This window comes from Perognathus longimembris, chromosome 28 (genome assembly GCF_023159225.1).
Source record: "Perognathus longimembris pacificus isolate PPM17 chromosome 28, ASM2315922v1, whole genome shotgun sequence".
Classification (NCBI taxonomy): domain Eukaryota; kingdom Metazoa; phylum Chordata; class Mammalia; order Rodentia; family Heteromyidae; genus Perognathus; species Perognathus longimembris.
In genome coordinates this window covers 15,265,807-15,289,152 of record NC_063188.1, presented here as the reverse complement: position 1 = coordinate 15,289,152, position 23,346 = coordinate 15,265,807, and the positions used below count along the sequence as shown (strand labels likewise).

Here is a 23,346-nt window from a genome sequence, read left to right as displayed (position 1 = left end):
AATGGAAATAATATAACTTTCATCATATCTTAATACAACGTGTAATAATATTTTTACTAAGATGCAATATCTATTAATATAGTTTGTCCTTTAGGAAAGTTCAGTTCTGAGGAGTTAGTATATTCAATGTGTTTACAGTTATAGATAATAATTTTTATGTAGTTTTCATACTTCCAAAGAAACCCCACACATTTTACCCTTCCCTTCATCTCTCCATCCCTCTACAACCAGTAATGTGCTTTTTATATCTATGTATACTCTACCATGGACAAAAATCCATATGAATGGAATGGGCCTTTTTTGTGACTGGCAATGTTTTCAAGGTTCATTCATAGTATAGCATCTAACAGTATGCTACTTTTTTTTCTTGACTAATATTCCATGGTGTAAGTATAGCCCAGCAGTTGGTGTACCTTGAGCTCTTTCCACTTTTTTTCTAGGTAAGTTAATACAATTTTAAAACAATAGAATTATACTAAAAAAGGACTCTCAAGGGAATAAATATTATTAAGCTTTGTGATTAATTGATTTAAAATAAAAACCTAAGGCCCTTGCCTCAAAGTAGAATTCTCAGCACCTAGAAACACAACTGACTCATAGTATGTAACATGCTTTTAAAAAGATGCAAATGAGATGGGAATGAAAATAATGGAAAAGTCCTCAAGGGGTCAAATATCAAGGTGAAATCACCACGTGATTACAATATGCCATAGTGTACCTGCAATTAAGTATTTACAATAAATTCTCCTGAAGAAAAGATTCTTATAAAGACAGCAAAACAGATCATTTTTAAATAATAGCAAATCTTACTGTAATAGCACTTTTAAAAAGTTATATATTGTTGTTACTTACAGTATGTGTCCCACAGACAAGTGTAGGTTATTTACATGATAACTTCCCCCAATCAATTCTAACCACCTATAATTCTATAATTCACAAGCCAATTGTAAAACCCACAACATCTGTTGTCCCAGATGTTCACTATCTTTATTCAGTACTCAGTTCTAGGTGGCTAACACATCAAGAAAAGCACAGATAGCCAACTCAGGCTCCCATTCAAAGCAGTTTTTTATACTTCTGTAATATAATCTTTGAGCTACAAGCATATACTTTGGAATTTTAAGTACAACTTTTAATGCTTCCTTTACTAGTAGAATAGCTTTGGGTATACTGTTTAATTTCTCTAAGCAGGTTTCTCATCTGTAAACAGGAGATAAATAAGAACATCAACCTTGCAGAGTTGCTGTAAGAACTAGATGAGATAATATGTGGTAAATTGCTTAACAAAGAGTCTAACACTGAATAGCTGTTACTGAAAGTTGAGCAGCTCTCACCTGAAAAATGTGAAATCTAAAATGCTCCAAACAAAGACTTCTAATGATGACATGATGCCTTAAGTACAAAATTAATATAAACTACTGTGTAAAAGTACAGCCTGGTTATATGCATAAGGTGTATGTATAGTGAAAATTAATGTTACATGTAGACTTGGGTCATATCCTCAAGTATTTCTCTCTCTCTCTCTCTCTCTCGGTGGTAAGCAGACAAACAGACAGACAGATCTATATACTTAAAAATATAGAATCTGAAATATTTCTGCTCCCAAGCTTTTCTGATAAGGCACACTAAAAATGTATTTGAAGGAGCTGGGAATATGGCCTGGTGGCAAGAGTGCCTGCCTCATATACATGAAGCCCTAGGTTCGATTCCCCAGCACCACATATATAGAAAACGGCCAGAACAGTGCTGTAGCTCAAGTGGCAGAGTGCTAGCCTTGAGCAAAAAGAAGCCAGGGACAGTGCTCAGGCCCTGAGTCCAAGGCCCAGGAGTGGCCAAAAAATGTATTTGAAAATAGCATGAAATTATATCAGCTCTTGTTGCCATTTCTTAGCATGATTTCAGTATGCCATTTGCTTTCCTTTTTTTTTCTACTTAGTGGGTTGTACTGGAATTAGTCCCACACTGAAACATCAATGTAATCATCAATTAATATCATATGTAAATGTGATGGTATGATTAAGTGATTTTTATTATGTGAGTTATAAATGAAAAAATTCACTTAAAAAAGATTGCTACTTCTATAAGGTAGAAGTAGTACTACTACTACTAACATTACAACTCACACATAGTAAAGCATGATGTTGCAAAATTATTGCTGAAATGTAAGTTAAAGCTGTTCGTGTGTGTGTGTGTGTGTGTGTGTGTGTGTGTGTGCGCGCCTGTTGCAGGAGGAAAGAGAAAGTATGTTGCGCTTAGGATGTCCGATCATAAATTCATAATATGTAGTCTGCAAATATGCTTTCCAATTGCTGAAGCAATTTCCCAAGGTTGAAAAGCATAATAAATACATGGGCAAAGACTGTTTTGGCATGATGCCAAAGGGTTGGTATGTCATAAAAAGTCAACTGCAGAAGGCAAACACAATTAGTGTATCTACTTTTTCTGCAAATATTTTGGAGAGTTACTTTTTTCAAGATGTGTGGCTTCTTCGCTGGAGTTAGATAAATTAGTCCCCTTCTCCTTTGTACCAAATGCATGTTAGAGATATTCAATATCACACACATATGCATACATACACATGCTCACACATACGTATATAGTATAATTTTAATATGCTATTTCTGGAATCAAATTATCACCAAAAAAGGAATACAACCTGTCTTTTGAAAGTTTTGGGGCAGTCTTTATATTGTTATTACAAAGTTGATGTACAGAGGGATTGCCATTTGGGGGTGAATTTTTGAGACAGAATCTCCATCTCTATCCTAAACCAACCCCAACCTTGTTATGCTACTGCCTTGGTTTCCCCAGTGTAGAGAGTATAGACATGAACCATTACATTTGGCATTAAGTTTTCCTTTTGAGACAAGAGGGAATTTTGACGATGAACAAACATGAGAACATGATTAGAATTTGAGCAGAAGTGAATAATTACCTCTCAAAGACCACAAGCCCTTGATAGACTTCCTTAGTCTTAAAAAAGACAAGGCACTTGGCATCCTAGAGTGAATATTCTTTCCAACCACATGCAGGTGGGCAAAGGTGGAGGCAAAGACTTTTACTGAAACACCATTTTAAGAAGGGTATGTTTGGAAATACTCTCTCATCACTCACTTTTGTCTTCCTTGATGGAATTTTTCCACTTTAAAGTCAGCAAACGAGCTGTCATTTCTTTAGTATTTATTACAATATTAATCATTCATACATGCATTTGTACATATACAAGCCTTTCCTTCAAAGAAAATGTAATAAAAGCTTTTGAGAAAATATGTTTTCAATTTGAAGTCTTTCAGCTTCTATGCATAAACCTTGTTTAAAAATATACTCTTATTGAGCAAAATTATTTTAAGAATGTAGATCATTAATACTTCTCAATCTCCACAAGGGTTTATTTACAAATTCAATTTTTTTACTGAATATACTAAGAAATCACAGTAATATGAAGTAGGAGAGCTGAGATTCCTATAAGTTGTAGTTCATTAGTAACACAAAATAATGGTTTTGAAGAGAGAAGACTAAATTAATTAAGGATAAGGAGGAAGTAAAACTATCCCTATTTGCAGATGACATGATCCTATATTTAAAGGACCCTACAAACTCTTCCTCCAACATACATGAGCTGATTCAAAACCTTGGTAAAACAACAGGATATAAAATCAACACACACACAAAACAGTAGCGTTCCTGTACAACAATGAGAAGAGTCTGAAATCAGGAAAGCAATTCCATTTGCAGTAGTCTCAAAAAATATACACTACCTAGGAATTAACTTAACCTAGAATGTGAAGAACTTCTACAGTGAAAACTACAAAAGTTTTAAGAAGGAAATCAAAGAAGACATAAGTGGAAAGAATTTCCATGCTTCTGATAGTGTTGGGAGTATAACAATATCAAACTTCAAACTCTGCTACAGAGCTGTATGAACAAAAACAGACCCCAAGGACCAATGGACCAGAATAGAAGATCCAGAAATAAACCCACAGACCTATAACCATCAAATATTGGATAAGGGAGCCCAAAACCTTGGAATGAAGAAAGATAACCTCTTCAACCAATGGTACTGGGAAAACTGGCTATTCAGATGATTCCTGTCAATCACCTTGCATAAGCAGCAATTCAAAACGGACCAAAGACCACCATATAAGACCTGAAACTGTGAAGCTATTACAGGAAGGATTAGGAGAAACACTGGGACTCCTTGGCACAGGTAAGAACTTTCTGAGTAAAGATCCAGAAGCACAAGAAATCAAAGGAAGATTTGATAAATGGGACTGCATCAAACTAAAAAAGTTTCTGCATGGCAATGACATAGATAACAAGCGAAAAAGACAACTTATAGAATGGGAGAATGCTTTGCAAACTATACATCAGCCAATGGCCTAATATCCAAAATACACAGAGAGCTTTAAAATTAAGCCCTCAAAGAAACAACAACTCAATTAAAAATGGGGTAATGAATTAAAGAATCTTCTCAAAAGAGCAAAAATGGCCAATAGGTACATGAAGAAATGCTCAATATCTCTAGCCATAAAGGAAATGCAAATCAAAACAACACTGAGATTCCATCTCACCCCAGCTGAAATGGCCATTATCAAGAAAACAACCAATAATAAATGCTGGCAATAAGGCCAAAAGGGAACTCTAATACACTGTTGATGGAAATGGAAACGTTTCCAATCACTCTGGAAAGCAGTATGGAGGTTCCTCAAAAACCTAAACAGAGAGCTTCCCTACAACCCAGAAATTCCACTCTTGGGCAGAAGATTCCAAACCAAGATACTGTAAAGCTACCTATGCAACCATGTTCATTACAGTAGTATTCACCATAGCCAAGGTATGAAATCAGCTCACATGCCCCTCAGTGGATGAGTGGATTGAGAAAATGTGTATATTTACACAATGGAATTTTACTTTTAGAAAGAATACTATTAGAGACAACCTCCAATCCTGCGGGAAGATCTGTGCTCCTCTCTATTCCTCAATAAACAATCTTTGCCTGTTGTTGTTTTTAGAATACTATTGTGCCATTTGTAAGGAAATGGAAAGAGGTGGAAAATTATGTTTAGCAAACAAAGTCAAGCCTGAAGAGACAACGGATATATGTTTCCCCTTATAAATGGAAGCTAGGTTAGCTTATGAACATATAAGTAAATACATTGAGTAGTATGTAAGTGTATACAAATACATTAACTGAAATATGTTAGATTCGAGGGACCTCTCAAATAGTGTAATTTCTTAGAAAGGCAAAGTTAAACAAAATAAACACCAGGAAGTGGGTACCTTAAAGGGTGGAGTGGAGACCTGGGGAGAAGAGCAGATCAATGAAGCAGAATGGGTGGGGGTGGCAAGAGAATACAGTCAATAATTCAATGTATATCCTACAAAATTAAGGGTGGATGGGGAAGGATGGGAGAAAATATTGAAAGAGGTGACATGAATCAAGACTCATTGTATTCCTAAACTGTTTTGTTAAATGTCAACTTGTATGCAATTTTAAGATAACAAAATTAAGGAACATTTTCAAAAAATTACATCTACAACATTTTTCCAAAAAACACAAAAAGATGCACAGGGTACATGACTCAGATTGCTTCAAAACAAGCTGAACGAGAAATGTACTCACTGCCTTACATACAAAACTGTAAAACTGTAACCCCTCTGTAATTCACTTTGACAATAAAGGGGAAAAAAAAGAAAAATTAGCCTTACTTTAAACCAACTATATGAACTTGCCTTCTTTGACAAGTCTACCAATTAGCAAGCAAAGATTTATAAGTCCTTGATAGCAAGCTTAGTTAATTCCATCCATATAATTACTCCACAGTAATTATCTGCTGAATATTTTTACTTGGATAAAGTAAAAGGATATCCTTCATAATTTATGAGATGATTTAGTTTGCTCCTATATTTAGGATAGTACAAAAACCTATATTCTCCAGTATAAAATGATAAGGAAGAAATGTAAATCATATAGAGCACTTATCTAAACAAGGAAAAGACAGCACAGGAGAGGGACAGAGGGGAGGAGGACAAACAGAAAGGAAGGAAGAGATGGAAGGAAAGGGGAGGGGAGGAGGTAGGAAGGCGGAGGAAGATTTAAACCACAAGCTGTAAGAAACTAAAAGCCATTTTAGAAAACACATGTAACAAATATTTTACCCCAGTGTATGGAGAATTCTATAATTCCAAGTTACTGTTGATTTTGTGTGGCATTGTCTCGACATGAAATGTCACGATTTTGATTCCTATTGATAGAATATTCTTACATTTGTATCAACAAAATGTTTTCAGGATAAAAAGAAACAAAAAATGAAATTTAAAATAATACATATATACTATATATACACATATATATGACCACACATAAGTATGCATGTATTTCTGAGAATATAGCTTTAACATAATTTCATCCTTAAAATGTAGTCGTCATTTCAACCATCATTTCTTAGCCATTCCACCTAAGAAAGTATTTTTCCCTTGGAAGATGAGGCAAATGCTACTTTCAGTAACTAGTACTTCAACAATAAGTATAAAAATTTAAGTTTTTCAATATGGGATATGATGGACATTTTCTTCTTTGGAGTAAGAAATTTGAAACTCCATTACTGCCCTCTGAAAACATTTATAACCTCAGAGTAGTAACACTTTCTTATTGGCTAGAATGGACTTAGACACTAAATTCAAAGCTTAAGTAAAAGATACTTTGTATTAATAATCATTAGCTTCTGAGAAGAGAGAATGAGAACTGATTGAAACGAGGGACTGGTGTCTCATGCCTGTGATCCTAGGTACTCAAGAACCTGAATGTGAATATCACGGTTCAAAGCCAGCTCAGGTAGGAAATTCAGTGATATTCTTATCTCCAATTAACCACCAAAAAGCCAGAAGTGGAACTAGATCAAGTGGTAGTGTGCCAATCTTAAGTTAAAAAGCTAAGGAACAACACTCAGGCCTTGATTTAAGTCCCAGAATCAGTACAAACAAAAATGAGGGATTAGACTCTGGACCCAAGGTTAATTTTTTTTTGGTGCCTCAATTCTTAATTTATTTTTAAAGCACAGTTTTAATGAGTGGAGGAATGTAGGAAGATGGTTAGGGTTGAGTGCTAACTCAGCTTGTTTGTGTTGGATAATAAAGTAAAAATGCAGTGACTATCCTTTGTTACCTTCCTAAATAATAAAACACAACCCAAGGTTAATTTTTTGAAATTTAATTATACACTAAAATATACAATCTACAAAAAACCCCATGAAGCTGACAGATACAATCCAGATACTAACTGGCAAATTTCTAACCATATAGAAGATAGACAGTGAATTCTAGTCAGGCAATTCATACAAGTACATTGTAGAAGCTATCATATTATCATCTTTTTTCAGCACTTTTCCCACACTAGCTTTTATTTTCATTGAGCTAGTGACATTTTCACTAATTCAGAAGTTCTATTTCATATCTAACCTCATTTTTTAAAAAAAAGATCCTACATGTTATTTTGGTTGAATTCTACTGTCTTCTTTTTGTGAAAATGGGTTCAAAGTATTCCAGTTCTTTTACAGTATTCCCTAGGGGTAAAAAGGATAAACACAACCCCAAACTCGAGCTCATGAAAGTCTTATATGGATTACTTCACTAGATTGCACAAATCATATTGTGCATGTGAATATAAGTGTTGTGCAAGTAGGGTAGCTACTCAGTAGATAGTTGGTGTTGTGGGATGGATACTTTATATTTTTGTATTCATTCCTGACTCTTGTCCTCAGCCATGAAGTATATCTAAGTCACTTCCAGTCTGAAAGCAGCCAACACCTCCCTCTCCTTCACTCAATTTCTTCATAAAGTCCCAATATTTCTTATCCTCTATCATTCTCACTTTCCTCTTTGGCTTTTCATTGGCTCCTCAATGCCTTGTCAAATGGCTTCTGGTTTCCTCAAAAGCCACCAAGGACTTCTTTAAATTCCAAAACCAGTGGCCTCAATTTGCATGATTCCCATAGCTTTTGTGGTTCCCACTTGTAGAACCTTTCCCTTCTGTTTCTATGCCATAGACACCCCCATTGCTCTCCTTAGCCTTCTAGAGGCAAAGCCTGGACTATCATTTTCTGCATGCTATACAAGTTTACCTTTGTTTTAGACTTTTCTACGTATTTTCACTAGCACTTTCCTCCACCACACTTTACACACCTGACTCCATCCCTCAGGCCTCTTCTTGTTCCCCCTACCTTACCAGAGCACTGCCTACCAAATAGCTTACCCAGCCTTTGATGACAGCGCAGTGGGGATTAGTGTTGTGTTCAAGCTGGGAAATAGGTGTCTTCACTGATCCTACTAGGCCCGCCAGGGGCCATGAATTGATCCCCCAAAGGATGAAGAGATTGTGACTAGATGAAGAAGAAATGGTTGTTTGTAGAGGAGTATATATAAAAAGGGAGCAAAGATTTCAGGGTGCAATGTTTAGCCTGATAGCTCTTAGATGCCAGAGAGTATTTGCCTGACTCAAACAAATTGTATTTCATTAGTGAAGGAAATTTTTGCTATAGCCAAACGAAACTACCTAGCAGAGCATCTGGCCCTCAGTAATTGTTCAGTAAATGTCAGCTGACTCTGAATAAACACCTATTATAGGACGTTTTTATTGGGTGTGGAAATGGGGGTTCAAATTTTATTCCTACGTATAAACTCCTGCCTGGAGATATTAAGATTGATTTAAAAGTATAATACATTCCTAAAGGTGAGGCTGGTTGTAAATGTTCTTCTCTTGCCACCCAAGTGCTACAAGATCCAAGATCTCCCTGCTAGGCCTGTGGGCTTCAGCAAGTGTCTAGGGAAACCGCCCACCTTCAGCATCGTACATAGTTAAACGCTACACCATGACTCACACCAACTTAATCAGAAAGGAACCATTGTCAGCGCAGAAGCAATGACTTTATTCAGAGATCTAAGGAGAGACAACTTGTTTCCACTTTTTTTAAAAGAATGTACTAGTTCAAGAGAGGTTTGATGTTTGCTCTGTTTCATTTGCATTATTATCCAATATAAGGAATAATAGGAGCCAGGGAGAATCAGGTTTCTGTTTGCTAAATTCAGCCATCACCAGCTGTGATTCCTGGGAGCAAGTGGTGATCCTCACTCATCAGTTAGGAAAGCTTCTACTAACAGTAACACCAACATCTGAACTTCCTCTTGGCCAACAGAGTTCCACAAAAATGAGGAATGTGGTATAAAGAATGACCCGAGCCAAAGCGTAGCGAATCTTGCATCTTTTTCCCCTTCTTCCTCCCCCCTCCCTCTTCTAGAACAAATTTTGATCCCACAGTCTCATTACCTCTTGAGGAAAATTTCCCTTCCCAATAAACAAAACAAACTCATCTGCCACAGGCATTAAGTTCTGTGTATACCTTAAAGTTTGAAATGGAATTTGGAAGGTAGCTTTCACAGCAGATCACAATATCAGTTCCCAAACAACTAGAGAAAAACTAGAATGCTGCTGAAAATGAATGATAGCTTGAAGGTTTTACTGGCTTTAGTACACTCTTACATGGCTTGTGTTTCTTACTATTAATTTGCCAAGTATTCCATAACAAAAACCCTGAAGGCATAAGAGAAGCATGTAGCTGACACTCCAAAACAATGACTCATTTTGTTTCTCTTAAATACATAACAACTACGTGCTTGCTGCAACTGAAAAATTGGAGTAACTCACAAACAGCCCCAGCCTCATTCAATCCACTTTATGGTACTTTGTAAAATGTCGCTATGGTGAAATAGATACTGTTTGCAAAGGTGGCTGGGATACAGATATTCCTATTATCTTTTTCTCAGTATGGTTTGGACAAATTGAGAAACAATGAAATCCTCACACTCCCAGCATCTGGAAATGCATGCAAATTCACCATCAGTTTTTCTTCTTATCATCAACAATAGAGCAATGTATATTGTGGTTTTAAGAGTTTGTTGGTATTTTGGTGATGGTGTAACTATATAATGGTGCTTAGTTTGTTTTACATCTCATTCATAAGCTGATTGCTAATTATACAGTCATTAGATGGGTATGTCTTTTGCTATTCTTAATAAGTTTTAAATGTGGTATATCTGAAGAGGGAGTTACAAACTCATTTACAATCACAGTTGAGTTACCAACTCATTAGAGCTGAGATTATATTTTATTTTCCGGACAGTAACTTAAGTTTAACAATTAAAGAACTATGATGAAAAGCCTAATTGTGCTTCAAGTCCTCAGAGTTCCCAAACCAGCCCTGCTTTTAGGCTCTGTAGGAAGCCCACAGGAAGAGGCCTTGGGAATGAATTCCACACATTCAGGGCACAAAGACATTTAATAGCGCTGGGAGGCCGGGAACTTGGCCAGGGGTATGGTGAGAGACTGAAGACAACATCATTATGATCCTACTGAAGATGCAATAATATCCCAGAAAGCAATATTTTCCTCCTCCAACAAAATATTTGATTGAAAGGAATATGCATTCATTGTCCAGACTTGTAAGGATGATTTAAATTTCCTAATGGATTGTGTTCAGTACTTAATCTCATATGTGGTTAGGGAAATGGATTCTTTTTGTTTCCTACTCCTGAGCTCAATCATTGGAATTGTTCTGTGGTTGTTGTCTTCATTATTTGAATAATTCTCACTAATATCCTTGGCATGTGAAAACAGACACATAACTATCAAGGTACTTAACCAATCTCACTCAGTATGTCAACATCCAAGCTTCCAACATCCCTTGACTACCTTCCTTGCAAAAAAAATTTTTTTAAGAGGAAAATTAGCTCTGACCCAGTTTGCATTAACATCCTATTATACATTGGCTTTAACTTTTTTTGGCCTTTAAAAAATGGTGCACCACAATTTGTCATAGCGAGAATCTGGAACCAACCCAGATGCCCCTCCATAGATGAATGGATCAGGAAAATGTGGTACATATACACAATGGAATTTTATGCCTCTATCAGAAAGAATGACATTGTTCCATTTGTAAGGAAATGGAAGGACTTGGAAAAAGTTATACTAAGTGAAGTGAGCCAGACCCAAAGAAACATGGACTCTATGGCCTCCCTTATTGGGAATAATAAGTACAGGTTTAGGCAAGCCATAGCAGAGCATCACAAGGCCCAATAGCTATACATACCCTTAGGAACACATAAGATGATGCTAAGTGAAATGAACTCCATGTTATGGAAACAAGTGATATATCACAGTTGTAACTACTTTCAACGTCCTATGTGTATGTGTAGTTTCTATTATTGAAGATGTTCTTGTATCACCTTCCTATGGTTGTACCTACACTATCTCTGTAATCTTATCTGAGTATATTGGAAACCGTGTTTACTGGTATTGGAAGTAGGAAATTCAAAGGGAATACCAAATTTGAGAGACACAGGGTAAAAAAGAGAAATAACTACAAAAGCAATACTTGCAAAACTGTTTGGTGTAAGTGAACTGAACACCTGGGGGGGGGAGGGAAAGGGGGGGAGGGAGGAGGGCATGAGGGACAAGGCAACAAACAGTACAAGAAATGTATCCAATGCCCAACGTATGATACTGTAACCTCTCTGTACATCAGTTTGATAATAAAAATTTGAGAAAAAAAAATGGTGCACCATAATTTTTAAGTAATAAAAAGTTCAGTTTTAATTGTTTTAAAAAGTAAGGGAAGATGCAGGTAGCAGTGGCCAAATACCTGTAACCCTAGCTAGGAGACAGATTGGGATGACTGTAGTGCAAGACCAGCCCAAATAGAAAAGCCCAAAGTAGCCATCACAAGCCAACTTTGAAACATGGCTTACATGGTAGAGCACTAGCTCTAATAGGACATCTGCTTAGATAAACTTTATTGGCTCTTTGTCTGAAATGGATTGTAAATAAAATAGTCTTAAATCCATGCCAGCAAAAGGTTCAAAAATAAAATTACAGTTTGATGCATACAGTTCATCATTCCCTTTTGTACTTATAAATCTACCTAAGGAAATGATCAAATAATAACTGTGGTAGGTATATAGTTTATTTGTAGAGCTTTTTAAATTTCAAAAAATCTTTTCACTTTTGTGAACTGGTAATAACAGGCAATTGCTGTATTACAGAATATTTAGAAAGCATATAATGAATTTTGTCAGGCTCACAATTGAAACTTAGCATATGGTTTGTTGTGTGTATGTGACAGATTACTCAATTACATGAAGAAATCCAGGTGTCTGCACTTCAATGGTTGCCTCTATTTTAGAGCTCTGGCCCACCCTTGCCAGTCTTCCAAGTTTGGAAGATACCAAAGAAATCGAAATTTCAAGGTAAAAAAACAAGTCAATTTCTGGATGGGGATGTGTGTGACCGTCACACAATCTTCTTTTTGTAAAGGCACCTTTCAAAAGAACTCAGAGCATATGTTTACCTTCTATAAACATTGAGGCATTTGGCAAATTGATGACTTAGGAAGTTAAGGTAGTGAAGGGCAGGCCAGGAAGGCAGGGATTCCTGGACGTGAACTCAACCTTGATCTTAATTCTGGTTTTGCTCTAAATTAATGCCAAACTGTTCACACCTCTGCTGCTCTGCAGCAGGCCAGAATTACACTAGGGAACGAAAGTGTTTCCTGGGATTGTCACGATTCCATGTTGGATGTTACAGCCCCCAAAAGTAAAGTGCTCTTCTTGTATATTATTTGCCCATAAAGAGAGTATGTGTATCCTGCCAAAGTGACCTTGAAATAGTCTTTCCACTGCTTTCTAAGGTTTGCCCATCTCAGTCATGATCAGTTCATTCAACCAATTAGGAAACACAGCCCTGCGATCTTAAAGGTTGTGAAAGTTGCTGTAACACTCCCATGCACTGAATATTTGCAGGAGTTAATGGTAAGTTTGGAGCCCTCCGCTTTATTTCACTCCTGTTCGGTGGGCCATCAACCTAAAGGAAATACCCTCCCCCATGCAAGTCCCAGTTTGGCAAGCAATGGGAAAGAATGTATGTGCCCTTGTCAGGAAAAGCAGTTCCATCCTCCATACCATGAGGCCCCACCCCCATAGCTAGCTGTGCTGAGGTTGCTGTGGGCTCTTCAAAGGGCAGAATGCAGTTTGACTTTCTCTCCACCACTTCATGAGAAAAACAGCCTGGTCCCTTCATGACATGTAATGAATGGTCTCTCCCTGGACTTGGACTGTTGGTCTTCCCACCCAGTCATTAACTGGCAGGAAATGCCCTCCTCAGCAATCACTATTGTGTAAATAAAGCCATATACTTTTGAAGGCCTGTGCAGTCCCACACCCCTAAGCTGCACGTGTGTGTTGGGGGGTAGGGGGGGGAGGATCTTGATTGTAAAAGCAGTACCTTCCAAATTAAACTCAAACCACATGATACAGTCCATAAAATATACAAAACATGCAGGGCAGTGAAAGATTTACTGTGGTCTTAACAGAATAAAGGGGAAAAAAAACTCTATATAGAAAACACAGCTACTTTTTTACCCAAATAGCCCTCAAACAGGAAGTTTAAAGAAAATCAGCCAGCTGTGGTTCTAAGTTATGAAGGAGACCAGCATTTCCTGTCACTGCCTGTCACCCTTTCTGAGTGTTTCTATCTTGTTTTGTTAGACGGTTAAACAATGTTATGCAGATTTCTTTGGATATAGACATAAGACAACATAAGACAACAAGGGTTGTTATATGATCTAGTTTTAAAAATAAAAAGTAACTTAAAAAACCATGCACTTAGCACAGGTCACATAGACAATCACTCAGACTACTGCGCTTTACTGGATTTTAATGAATACCAGAATAATAGAACACTTTGGGAAAAGTGTTTAGAATCAGCTATTAGATAGCCTAACCATTCCCTATTCTTTTGTGGCAAACATTAAGAACCACAGTTTAAAGCACCTGATTAGTAAGTGATAGAATATGTAGACTACAATATCCCCAAGAACTAGCTTCTTAGAGTTGCATAGTGCCCTATCATCATCATCAATCATCATCATCATCATCATTAACACCACCACCATCATCTCCAAAAGTAATTTATGCAAACACCATGTTGGTACAAGTGTAAGAGTTCTCAGACTGAATCATATTCTACATAAGGATTGCACTTCATAAACAATGTAGACCATGTTGTGTTTTTCAAGAAATGTGAAAAATCAAGCCCTAGGTCACATTGTTCTAGGCTGCCAACTTCTCAATCACAGAAGAGTTGGAGAGAGTTGCTCAGTAATAAGGTCAAAGCATTGAGTTTCTCAATATCCCCAGATGAATTCCCCTACAGAACCAGGTTTACTTCTTTCAGGAAAGAAAGGATGGCTACGTAGAAGAGGAACAGGTAGGCAGTCAGTCAACATGCCCACCAAAATCCAAGGGCTCTCTCTCTCTCTCTGCAAATGCTCTCCCTCTGGGACTTGTCAATGTGTTCAACTCCTACCATAGCACTATTGACAAAGTCTGCCTGCAGCTGAAGCCGCTGCTATAGGGAATGTATGAAACAGGTCAAATTACAAAGGCTCAGCACCCCAGTACCCCTTCCAAAGATTTTATATATTTTGAAGCCCTTCGACATAAAACATGACTATATAATGTATACTATGTTTCACTTCATACTTCTGGAAGAGCTAATAAAAGTTCTTTTTATGCTGCTGTCCAGTGACCTGGGAAGAATGCTGACATAAATGAGTTGAAAGTTTACATTTTTTCTCAAAATCACTTCTGAAAAGAAACACTTGCCTTCCTTCTTTGGGACTTTCATCAGTCACACACAGAAAGAATTTGGAGAAATATCAATATGCCCTTTAACCAAATAGTACCCACAAGTGGACCATTTATTGGGTGACTATTTTAACAGGATACATGCAAACTCTTTGCTTGAGTACTGGCGTGCAACGTAATCCCCACCGCAATGCCATGGGTCTTGTTGAACCTGTCTCTGCACATGTTAAATAGATCTCAGTTAAAGCCACCCTATGGGCTGGGGATATAGCCTAGTGGCAAGAGTGCCTGCCTCGGATACACGAGGCCCTAGGTTCGATTCCCCAGCACCACATATACAGAAAACGGCCAGAAGCGGCGCTGTGGCTCAAGTGGCAGAGTGCTAGCCTTGAGCGGGAAGAAGCCAGGGACAGTGCTCAGGCCCTGAGTCCAAGGCCCAGGACTGGCCAAAAAAAAAAAAAAAAAAAGCCACCCTATTATGCATGAACCTGTCTTTTCTTTACCGTATATTAATTACAACATATTAATTTCCATATATTACCATATATTAATTACCATATATTACCATATTAATTACCATATATGAATTGTACCAAACGGTGGGTTTCATTGTGACGTTTTCCTACATATAGCTTGGTTATATTCACCTCTCCTCTTACCCTTTCTTTGCCTGCTTCCCCATCCCATGACCCTTTTCTTTTCACCTAAAAGTCCCTCTTCTATTTCTTGTCTATTTTCTAGATCATGAATCGAGTCTTAATAAAGAAGCTGCATCAATAATGCCCACTATGTTCAATCTCAGCATTTGTGAAGCAAACACCTGAGGAACCATATGCCAAGGCTAATATTATCCAGGATACTTGTTTTGCTTTGCTTTTCTGTGTAAAGACTGAAGACTGCAAAACAAACAGTGAAATGGTTTACTCTGTTGGTTTTTTTTCCCTAACAGGCTACCTGCCCTCCTTCACTCCCCACTTTCATCTTTTTTTGTTTTCACACATCCATAATAATACACAAGGAGCAACTAGGAAAGCTGTACATCAAGGCTTATGGTCCTCTGGGCACAAAGATGATTGTGTAGGATCTGAAATAGCAGCACTTGTCTCCTCTACTCTGTGGGCTTTGCTTTCTGGATACAGTCAAATGAGACACTCTTCATACCTGTATCTCAGTAAATAAACACCTATGCAAATCCAGCTTGTAGGCAATTATCAGTGTCTTTCTGGAAATGAGATAGCTTCTAGTATCATTTTGGGGGTTCATTTGTGTGGCTTCATCACTTTCTAAACTGCACATGTCAGTAGGTCTTGTTGTTTTAATGCAGTGAGGTAATTTAAAGAAGTGTTTCGGCAGGGCTCACATCATCCTAGTTACTCAGGAGGCTGAGATCTGGATCTGAGGATCGTGGTTCGAAGCCAGCCCAGACAGGAAACTCCATGAGACTCTTATCTCCAATTAACCATGAGAAAACAGAAACTGGAGCTGTAGCTCAAGCAGGAGAGCACTAGCATTGAACAAAAAAAGTGCAGGGATGGTTCCCATGCCCTGAGTTCAAGCCTCACACCTGGTCTCCTCAAAAAGTGTTTCTATATAACTTGGGTTGAAGATTCATTTCCCTGGGAAGCTGAGGACATACGCTGAGCGCCATTTAGGGTGATAGAAAAGCCACTGCTGACTTTCAGGCAAATTCTCAAAGTCTCAGCCCAAAGGCTACTACCATTGTCTATCTGTCTCTGTCTCTCTTTGTCTCTCTGTCTCTCTCTGTCTCTGTCTCTCTGTCTCTCTCTATCTCTCTGTCTGTCTCTCTCTCTCTCTCTCTCGGATTAGAGTTTTTATTGGCACCCTTCGGAGTTCATCCCCTCTAGTCATAACTGTCTTGTTGATTGGTTTGTATTTTCATAACTACAAATTAGAAATAACACTATGTGAAATCACAGAAAGAATATTCATAAAATGTGAGAACAGCTGGGAGCCGATAGCTCATGCCTATAATCCTAAACTACTCAGGAGGCTGAGATCTGAGGATCACAGTTCAAAGCCAGCCACAGGCAGGAAAGTCCATGAGACTCTTCTCGCTGATCACCAAAAAGCTGGAAGTAGAGCTGTGGTTCAAGTAGTAGAGCACAAGTCTTGGGCATAATAGCTCTGGGACTGTGTCCTGGTCCTGAGTTCAAACCCAGGACTGGCACAAAAAAATGTGAGAACAAATTAGAAATAAAGCTCTATTCTGTAATCTTAGATTTTTTTTTCTGTGAATCACAAGCATCGTAAGATGAGGTACAGCGTCCTTAAATAAGCTGTGTAATGAAAAGTTACTGGTATATTCACTGATAACCTGAATGAACCTAAAGAAATCTTTCTTGATTTCCCACCAAAACTGTAGCCCACGTCAAGAAGCTCAGAAGTCCTAGAATCTTGATGGGCACAACTTGGGGCCTATTTAAATAAGCCCAAATGGAAAACTAGAACCAGCAAATGATCAGTCTCTAGAATGCTTGAATGGCCTAAGGAGATGAAATAGCCTGTGGAGGTTTCTAGGGCCAATCCCTGCTCTTTTCTTCTGACTTCCTTTTCTCACTTGGAGGCCCTTTCTTTCTGAGCCTTTCAAGTTGACTCACAGTACAGGCGTAAAACAAACCCCTGCTTAACATCAGAAGCAAATCATTCTTTCTGCTCACGAGCCAAGTTAATGTCGATGCAAGAAGAACTTCAGAGTGGACATAACATCTCAACAAGCATGAGAAATTGAGTCTTAATTCTTTAATCAGGCTCTCTTTCCCTATTATGTCTTGCTTTTCATGGCTGTTAAGTAGAGTTCTGAGGAACTGAGTCCCAGCTATAGTCCCAGCTACTTAAGAGTCTCAGGCAGTGGGGACGGCTTGAGCCCAGGAGTTCAAGACCATCCTAGGCAACATAGCAAGGTCTTGACTCAAAAAAAAATTAAAAAGAGTTCTAGGATTGCTATGATTCTTGCAAACTACAATTTATATATGGAGATTATATATTATATGTATATAGTTAAATTAACCATATGGATCCATATGCCACAAATAACATATAATGTAGAACCCCCCCCCACCATACAGAGATTTAAATCCAGCCTCTTTTCATTCATGCTTCCTTCTGAATTCTAAACAATGCATCCTTTTCCTGAAAGTTCTCTGCCCAGAGTTGAACATTCAGAACCCCAGCTCTTTTCCTGATCATCAGAGATATATACGTACTATAGGTTTTTGTCCACTTTCTTTATTCTTAAAATTAGAGATATGCTGGGAGGGGGGAGGGGACACAGGCATTTTTCTATCTTTCCAGGGAAAAATTAATTCATGGCTATCAAACAGCGTAAATTAACCACCAAATTGTGAACTAATGTACATGTATGTGTTCCTATCCATGTTCCCAAACCATTTGAGAGACACTTTATTTCTGAAAGAAAGAGAAGATCCTGCTTCCTGTGTTATTTGTCCCATCAATCTTTTTAAAGCACTGTTACTGGGATTCATACCAAGTAGAACAAAATGATGGATTTATACTGTGCCCTTATTGCAATAGCCTGAAAGAGTATTTTCTGATGCCTTGCTGGTTATGGGAATGTCATTACCAGATGATAAAATAACTGATATCTCATTTATCCTCATTTTTAAAGTTGTGTTTCCAGCTTTGTCATTGAGGCAATATGCAATCATTAAGGAAGACCAGGATGCTACATCGCTGGCTGGTTACCTTTAGATCTAAAAGCAACATTAATATAGATCAGATTTCTTTTTTCTGAGTCATAATTTATATATTTTGGTTGATTGTTGACAATTAAATTATTTGCTCCCAGACCTAGTTTATTATTCTCTTACAGGGAATATATCCACCTCATTTTATCTAAAGCTCAGGTTTCTTTCTAGGTTTTTCAAGTGAGAAGACATCTTATAACACCTTGAGAGAGGCAGAAAAATCTCACAGAGACACATAATTTCTGACCACTATTTTCTTGACATTTCATACATTTATAATGGTGAAAATCCATCTTTTCAATGTAGTAGACATTGTTCTAGGAAAAGTCAACAGTTGCACACAGTGTCACACACCTGTAATCACAGCACTCTGGAGGCTAGGATAGAAGGATCACGAATTTGCATGCAACTTAGGCTTCAGAGCAAGACTGTCTCAAAAACAAACAAACAAACCAACCAATAGTAACCACAACAAAAGAGAAAACTCAGCAGCACAGAATTGCCTTGATAAAGTAAAGATGAGCGTGGCTTACATTTCTTTCAGACACTTCATCTTTTCAACATGGCAATGACTATTATCGTAGTTTAATGACAGCATCAAATTGCTTGTTAAACATGTACTGTAACTTAGTCTGGCCTGCTTTGCTCCCAATACCTATTTGTATTCCTATCTACTAATAGCATTCATTTCAAATGAGAGAAATTGTACCACCTTCCTGAACTTATTGTACTACGAGCAAGGTAGGTATAACATTTTATGAATGTCATGCGTTATCACTCTGGAGCGCTCCCATCCTCCCATCCCTCTATGTCTTCCATCATCCATAAAGACAGCTGAGAGGAAAACCAAATTAAATTGTACTTCAAGCAATATTGTCAACATCTGCACAACAGCTTAGAGACTGTCACTGTTCCAGCCTGTATACATATAGCAACTCAAAAAGACAAAACATTATTATTATTATTATTATTATTATTATTATTTGCAGGTCCTGGGGCTTGAACTGTAGGCCTGAGCTCTATCCATGAGCTTCTTTTGTTCAAGGCTAGGGCTCTACCACTTGAGCCACAGTGCCCCTTCTGGCTTCTTCTGAGTAGTTTTATTGAAGATGGTCTCACTGACTTTCCTGCCCTGGCTGGTTTTGAACTGTGATCCTCCGATGTCTGGCTCCTGAGTAGCTGGGATTATATGTGTGAGCCACCACAACTGGCTGACAAAACCTTTTTTTTATTCCCAAGCTATGGTTTTACTTTTTTATAAAATCAAGCCAAACAGATAATAATCCACCTACTGGTTAAAAGGATAATTTAAAGAAGTGCCTGAAAAATAGTGAGAAGCTTGTTTAAGCCTGGTAAAATGCAGGCAATGAGGGGAATGCACATTCTAATCTGCATGTTTAGGTTCTTGCAAGTGCATCAACATATCTTCTACTGAAATGAAAAGCTGTTCATGAAATTGATCCCTTGTGAGTTTATTACCTATTTCTTTTTCTTTTTTTAATTCAATACTTACTACACACTCACTTTGTGTAAAACAGGATTTAGGCATGAGATGATACAAGGGAATACCGAAGCTATTTTTGCTACCAGCTGAGAATCATAGTTTATCCCCTTTAAAAAGCAGCTCTTGTGAAATGCTTAGATTCAGCAGTTAAGGAGGGAAAGCTGCTTTATAATAGTCCTGGGAGTCATTAGGAGTGCTTAAAGCAGCAAAGGTGCCAGGCACCAATGGCTTACGTCTGTAATCCTAGTTACTCTAAGATCAGGGTGAGATCTGAGGATCATGGTTCAACGGAAGCCCACGAAGAAAAGTCCTTGAGACTCTTATCTCCAATTAACCAACAAAAAAGGTGTTATGCAAGTGGTGGGGTGCCAGCCTTGAGTGAAAAAGCTAAGAGGCGGCCCTGAGGACCTCGGTTCAAGTCCCAGTAATGGCACACACAAAACAGTATAGGCAATCATAGAAACGAAGTAGCTCTTCGGACTCGAGCAAAATACACTATGATCACTTCTAGTTTAGCACTGTTCATTCTCAAAATATTAAGTCTTTTATTTATAGTTTCCTATATGAAGCAGCAGAGTGGTATGAACATTTCCTTCTAATCTGTGACAGTCATTCAGCATGTCTATTCTCGCCTCAAGGTTTAATATTTTCAGTTAAAAAAAAATGATGGACTTGTCCCAAGTCATTCAGCAGCAAAACAGCAGATTGAACCACAGAGCTCGTGGAACTGGTATCTAGCAATAAAATTACTAAAAAAAGGAAAGAAGTTGCTTTATGACCTCTTTCCTTTGCAAAAATATAAGTATCTACTGCTCTACCTATAGGAATTCCCAGGATATTCTACGTGCATCAATTGTCTCACTTGTTTCTTTGAACCATCACCTGAAAAGGTAATGTGAAATAACGACACAGTCAATTCCTGTGTATGCAGCTCAGTTCTTTGTAGGTACACTGCAGTACTTGGGCAGAGAAACTTCATGGTTCTTCAGTAGGTGCAGACAAAACCCTTCCAGCTGCTTCTAGACACTTGCTAAACTGTTAATAGGCATATGGGCCAGGCAGGAAGCTTGTACTGTACAGGAAGAAGTAACAAGTGGACAGTAGTACAACAGTAGTGGACCCATAGCAGCAATGTAGTGAAGCTGTTAGGAGACTTTCTTATAAGTATTCCAAGTTCAAGAAAACATCTTTAAAGACTTGAAGGTAGAAAGGGGGTCATTTAGGAATAAGGATCTGTGAGAGTAAGGAGGGAGAAGACAGAGAACCTGGAGGCCGTAAATGTGTTGAAAATACGTCACATACATGTATGAAAATGCCATAATCAAACTCAATAAAACACAAAAAGTATTTCAAAAATTGTAATTACTCTAGTATTTAAACATTAAAGGGTACATTTCTATTGGCCAGAGAGGCAATGTGAAGCTACTTTCGAATATTCATGGTTTCTTGCTAGCCTCATTGTCAGCATGTACTTCATAAGGGAGGGGGTGAGTTCTGATGAACTGTATTAAGTACTGTAGTCTAATCATTTGCATGTTTATAACCACAGTCTATTTTCCAAGTATTATATCAGTAATCATTGAAGGACTTATTAATTGAATGAGAAAGCCAGTATAGTGAGAAATCATTTCTAAATTAAATCTTGCAGTCGGCTTATTTTAATTGATGTTTTCTCATGAAGTGCATACACACATATGGAGAGGCTGTGGGGATCTGAGCTCAATTTACAAACAGCAATTTAAGACTATCCAGGAGAAAAGAACTCCTTTAAAACGTACTGCTTGAATTCGAGCCTCAATTAATTATATCTCCCTATAGCAATCAATAGACAATATTGAGAAAAACACATAGTAGGTCTGCCATAGTCGTTTTATAATGTCAACTTTCATTCGTAATCTGGGTTTCATTTCATTTTCTTACCTACTCTGAAAAAAAGCCTATTGTGTGCGTGTTACCAAAAGTTCCGCTCTGCTCTTCCTACTTGTGTGAAAATCTGCTATGTGGGCCCCCTTCCGTCTCAGGGGTGAAAGCAAGCGGCCCAAACGTGTTGATTCCGGGCGGGAAGCAACGCGGTTCTGCCAGGGGAGCCTAGCTCGTGCTCACGCTCTCTTATAGCAATGGGAAAATTCATTCATGAAAGCCTTTGCTGCTGACACACCAGGCAAGTTCTTTTCAATTGAAAATAAGGAGTCGTCCACAGGGCTGGCGGGGGGGGGGGGGTGGTGGCGAGGGAGGAAAAAGGTAGAAAAGAGAAAGAGGAAGGTGAAGACTGTGGAAAAAAAAAAAAACAAAAATCGCCACAAGTGGCAGGGTCAATTTTCTTTCTCTTTGCCATTTTGTTCCAAAGAGAACTAAAGTTTCCAAACGCAGTGCCTGTGTGCAGCGTCCTGGCCAGGTCCGTCACTCTCAGCACCCCCAAAGTCCTGGGCAGCCTTACCTTGTGCTGCTCAGCGCGAAGCCGGCGGCTCGGGGGCGCAGCGATCAGCGGCGGCGGCGGCGGCACATGCCATCTGCGGGCGGCACAAGCCGAGCCAGCGGCAGGGCGAGGTGGCCCGGCTGGCGGGAGCGCCTTTTAGCAGGGGTGTCCACCGAATGCCGCCATTTTAAAGCGAGGTTCCTGAAATCATTAAGATAGCAGCAAATTAAAGCCCGCCCCCACCTACACAACTTTAGGGTTGGGACGGACTCCCCGGACTCCACGTTAGCGGCTGGGCGCTAGCAGATGTCACGTCTGGAAACACGCACACGGGGGACTCGTGCATGGAGGTGACAAGATCCTTTTACTCCCCTCACCCGTGGGTCACCCCTGTGGGTTTGGTTCTCTTTTTTTTTTTTATTATTTGCAAGCGTCCTATCAGAATGAAAGGCAAGAATATTTTCTCCTCCCCCACCCCACCCCCGATCCAGGGGGGGGGCCCCCTCTCCCGGTGGTCACGGCAGGCTATGGGCTGGGGGAGGGGGCGGGGAGGCGGGCTGGCCCTCCCCCCCCCTTCCCTCCTCCCCTCTCATCCTCTTGGTTCAGTCCACTTGGAGCACACCTCGGAGCGCCCCAGCTCCCTCGCTGCCTGCAGGCGTGGGGCTCCCGCCCAGGCTACCGGTTACCATGGCAACCCCAGCCCCAACCCTGCCCGGCCCTAAGTAAGGGCGTCCCCTCGGCTCCGCCCGTGACCCTTCACCAGATGCCCCCCCCCCCGCACACACCCCACCGCTACAGTCCACCCACCCGGGCAGCTGGGTTCCCCCCCCCCCCCAAACCCTGCTCCTGACACTCGGGGGAGCGCTAGTCCGGGGCGTGAAGGCGCCAAAACCCCAGCAAGTCCCGCGAAAGTCTGCCAGCCAGTGGGGCCGGGTGCGGCGCGGGCCTCGGTGCACGCCTCGCGGACGAGAAGCTCGGGTGGCTGCGGGGATCGTCCCGCCCCGCCA

The 23,346-nt window shown here is 39.2% G+C and overlaps 1 protein-coding gene across 5 annotated transcripts in view; it reads right to left on the bottom strand.

Moving 5' to 3' along the window:
• Positions 1-23,346, bottom strand: part of Mbnl3 (muscleblind like splicing regulator 3) — a 117,812-nt gene that overhangs the window by 94,176 nt on the left and 290 nt on the right. For 3 of the 5 annotated variants that reach the window (XR_007209323.1, XM_048335776.1, XM_048335778.1), the window contains exon 1: positions 22,361-22,686. The gene's annotated coding sequence lies outside the window, so the exon portion shown is untranslated. Of the gene's footprint in view, positions 1-22,360; positions 22,687-23,346 lie in introns of those variants that run through there. The other 2 variants (XM_048335777.1, XM_048335779.1) reach the window with 2 other exon arrangements.